The sequence below is a fragment of the Corythoichthys intestinalis genome, chromosome 6 (assembly GCF_030265065.1).
Source record: "Corythoichthys intestinalis isolate RoL2023-P3 chromosome 6, ASM3026506v1, whole genome shotgun sequence".
Classification (NCBI taxonomy): Eukaryota; Metazoa; Chordata; class Actinopteri; order Syngnathiformes; family Syngnathidae; genus Corythoichthys; species Corythoichthys intestinalis.
The window spans coordinates 42,986,126-42,990,140 of NC_080400.1; positions in this window are offsets into that span (position 1 = coordinate 42,986,126).

Here is a 4,015-nt window from a genome sequence, read left to right on the forward strand (position 1 = left end):
GTAAAGCGGAAGTAAAGTAGACGTGGGACATTATAGACCCGCCCTCGCATAGAAACAATGTTAATTCTGCTACTTTTCACCGGTAATCTTTTTAAAAACGAACGTGCCGATCACACATTGCTTTTTTGGAAGTTGAAGAAACGACTCTAGACATTATGAGATATGTTCGACACAAACGAATGTTTTCTTCATACGTTTCCCGAAACCAAAAACTCAGAGGAAAAATGTGAAGAATGAATCAACTTGCACGGACTTTTAATGAATTATTGAATTCATTCACATTTCATATGCAGTAAACATTATGTTGGGTTGGCAGTCTTTCAGAGGACAAAGAGGTAAGCCATTTTGATATTTTTAACTTATTTTTTAGCGTGACGTTGTGCCATGCTGCTTCCGTCAGTGAATGACCTGAAAATAATTAAAATGGTATCTGACTGCTAGTTACCTTTTCTGTTGTTAAAAAAAAAAAAAAAAAAACTTTAGTAAGGGAGAAGTGTATATGAATTATAGAATCAAGGTTTGTTATCAATGAAAAAATTAAAAGCGTTTGTTGGCTGTCACTGAGTAGCGTTTACGATTGCTACACAAAACTAAATTACCCCCAAGAACGGTCAGAGACGTAGGACAACCAGAGGATATACAGTAATATATAAGAAAGACAGGGCTGGTGGTAAAGGATAGCTTGCTGAAACAGGACAATGTCATTGTCAGTCGCGTCGATTAAAAAAGCTAAGGCTATGCTTAGGTTGGCTCATTTTTTCCGTCTTTTTCAGCCTTCGACACTCAAGCCAGCTCTTTAACTGAACATTTTTGTTCTTCCGCATCTTTGCCAGTGAATTTGTCACCAGGGACATCATTTTTGGAGAGAATTGGGAGGTTTAGCTCTGTAAACATCTCCATCGTACACGATTTCCATTCATTTCCTATTAGGGACAAACGGTAGTATGTCCCCCCCTTAGCAACAGTAGTTAATGTCATGAATATTAATGAGCGGAAGTGACTTGTTGCTTGCGGTACGCCATTGTGGAGTGCTGTACAATCCTTGCAGGAATTAAATGTAATTCTTCATCATGACCAGCAGATGTCTCTACTTCCATCCTTGCAGATTCTGTTCACGAGCAAAGATTGAGGTTTAGGTTCATAACTTGGTGAACAATCTCAATGTACAGTTGCAAGTACTTTTAAGGTTCGGTAATCATCTACAGTCCATAATATCAAAAGATTCTGAGAATCTGATTATATCTATGCACATAAGCAGCAAAGAGACAGATACAAAACATTAAATGCTGTGACTTTTGAGCCCTCAGTACTGCATTCAAATGTGACATCTTTGTGTAATTGGCACGGCTATATGGGCTCAGGAACACTTTTGTCCAAGCTCATCTATCTGAGATAGACATGAAGGAGAAAGAAGTATGCTGTTGTTTTGAAGATCATGGGTATGACCCCAAAGAGGAAGAGGACCATTCTGGATTGTATCCATGCAAAGTTGGATCTATAAAAAGATTCCAAGGTGATGAGAAATAAGGTTCTCTGGTTTGATTGAGACCTATGCAGAACTATTTGGACTTATTTCTAAGTGGTATATGTGGAGAAATCCAGTCGCTGCTCATCACCTGTCTAGTTCCAACAATTAAGCATCGTGGCGACTGCAACTTGCTTTGCTGTGCATTCCAGGTGCAAGGACAGGACAGCTGGTTGCAATCAAAAGAAAGATGAATGCGAGCAAGTAAAAATAATTCCTGGACAAAAATAAGTTTCTGTGCACTCAGGACCTCAGACTGGACCGCAGGCCCGCAGGTTCATATTTTAACAAGACATGTTATGTTAATGGTACGTACCAACTCTCTCAATAACAGAGGGGTGTCATAAGAACTAGCAAGAACGTTGCACAAACGAATGGCACCACTTCGGGACCGTTTTGCAGTAAATGAGGGGCTTAGAGGGAAGTTATCACTCGAAATTAATATCTCAAGCCCCCCAATTTACTGCAAAATGGACCCGAATTTGTGCTACGTTCGTGCTAGTTATTAGGACACCCCTCTGTTATTGAGAAAGTTGGTACGCTCCATTACCCGCGGGAGCTAGGGAAAAAAAACTATGAGTGACGTCACCACTCGAAATTAATATCTCAATAAAAGCATAATACTGTATCTACAAAACCGTTGCAGCACAAACGTTTGACATCATTTTTATGCAAATTTGCGTCTGATGGGGGGGGGGGGGGGGGGGGCAACTTTACGGAGGTCCGTAGAGATTGTCACGAAGCACATGTCGGCTTGGACTCCAGCAGACTCCGATGGCTGGATGGAGCCCTGGTGGCCATTATTCTTGCTTCCTACTTTTATGCCATTGGCGTAGTCACCTGCCACTCAAACATGCCGTAAGTAGCGTTGAAGTTGAATCTTTGTGTCAAAATGATTCAATCGAAAAAAAAGTGCCTTTAAAACTTTTTCCACTTCAAAAAAAAAGTGCGTTCAAAACTTTTTCCACTTAAAAAAAAAAAAAGTTTAAAACTTTGCTTTTCAAAAAAAGTGACACTTCAAAAAAAAATTTAAAAAAAAAAAAAATCCTCAAAAAAAAACATATTTTTGCAAATGATTTTTTGGGGGGATTAAAAATAGTTTTTTGATTAAAGCAACTTTTATTGCGAGTGAATGATTTAGACACAAATGTCCTACCCATAATATGGCTCAAACACAAAAAGGATGGCGTGGCTCAGTGGTAGAGTAGTTGTCTCCCCAACCCAGAGGTTGTGGGTTCAATTCACCACCCTGATGAACTCGCCTACGTATCCTTGAGCAAGATACTGAACCCCACATTGCTCCTGGTGCTGCGTCCCCAGTAGGTAGATGGCGATCTAGTGTAAAGCGTTTTGAGCACCTTGAAAGGTGGAAAAGCGCTATACAAGTCTAACACCATTTACCAATCAAAGAAAAATGTTTGAATGAAAAATAGTCTTCAAATGCGAATTTCTGCATCTCAAATATTTTTTGACATTCAAACCTTTTTTTCTACGATTGAATTATTTAAATTTTTGATTGAAGTGATTTTCCTTTTGAAAATATATATATTTTTGTTTGAAGCAACTTATTTTTTGATTGAATAAAGACCCAAATGTCCTAGCCAAAATGTGGTCCAAACGCAAAATTACATGACACATTACAATCAAAAATGTTGTTTCAATTAAAAAAAAAAAACAACTTGACTTAAAAAAATTAAAGAAAAATAGTTTTCAAATATATTTTTTTGAGTTTCATTTTTGAATTTATTTTTGCATTCAAACACATTTTTTTTTTTATTGAAGTGACTTTTTCTTCGATTGAAAACATATATTTTGATTGAAGCAACTTTTTATTTGATTGAAGCAACTTTTTTTTTTTTTGGATTGAATAATAAAGACACAAATCTACCTCCATAGTATGTGTTTTGCCAAAATCTTCTACATCAGCGAAACGTGCCACATTAGTCGAATTTGACACCTAAAGTACTACTGTGCGCTCTAAACCTGTTTTGTTTCGATGCATACAGGCAGAACGTACTAAAAAATGCCTCAAGAAAATACTTAAATGAAGTTACCGGTATATCAAATAAGGACGGTTTAAATACGTACGTACGTGACTAGTGTGGTCAACTGCTTCAAAGCTAACACAAAAAACACAATGGTTAAAAGTCTTAGCGGGTAATACAATCAAAAAGTTTCTTTGAGGCAATGAAAAGGTTGTACAAAACGAAATAAAAACAAAAATGGTGAGTACTCGCCGCTTCTGACCGATGTGCGCATGCGTGCGGATGGTTGCGCAAGCGCGCCGAGCATTGTGTACACTGTAGACGTTTCGCCGCGTAGTAAGGAATGGCCGAACACCTGTTTATTACGAAGCGGTGTACGTGGCTATGATTTAGGCTTAATTATAAAAATACTTTTTTTTTTTTTAAATAAGCAGTTATTTTACGGCATCTTGACATTTATGGAAAACCAAGCTGTTTGAAAACTGAGCAATGACAGGCTCGAGAC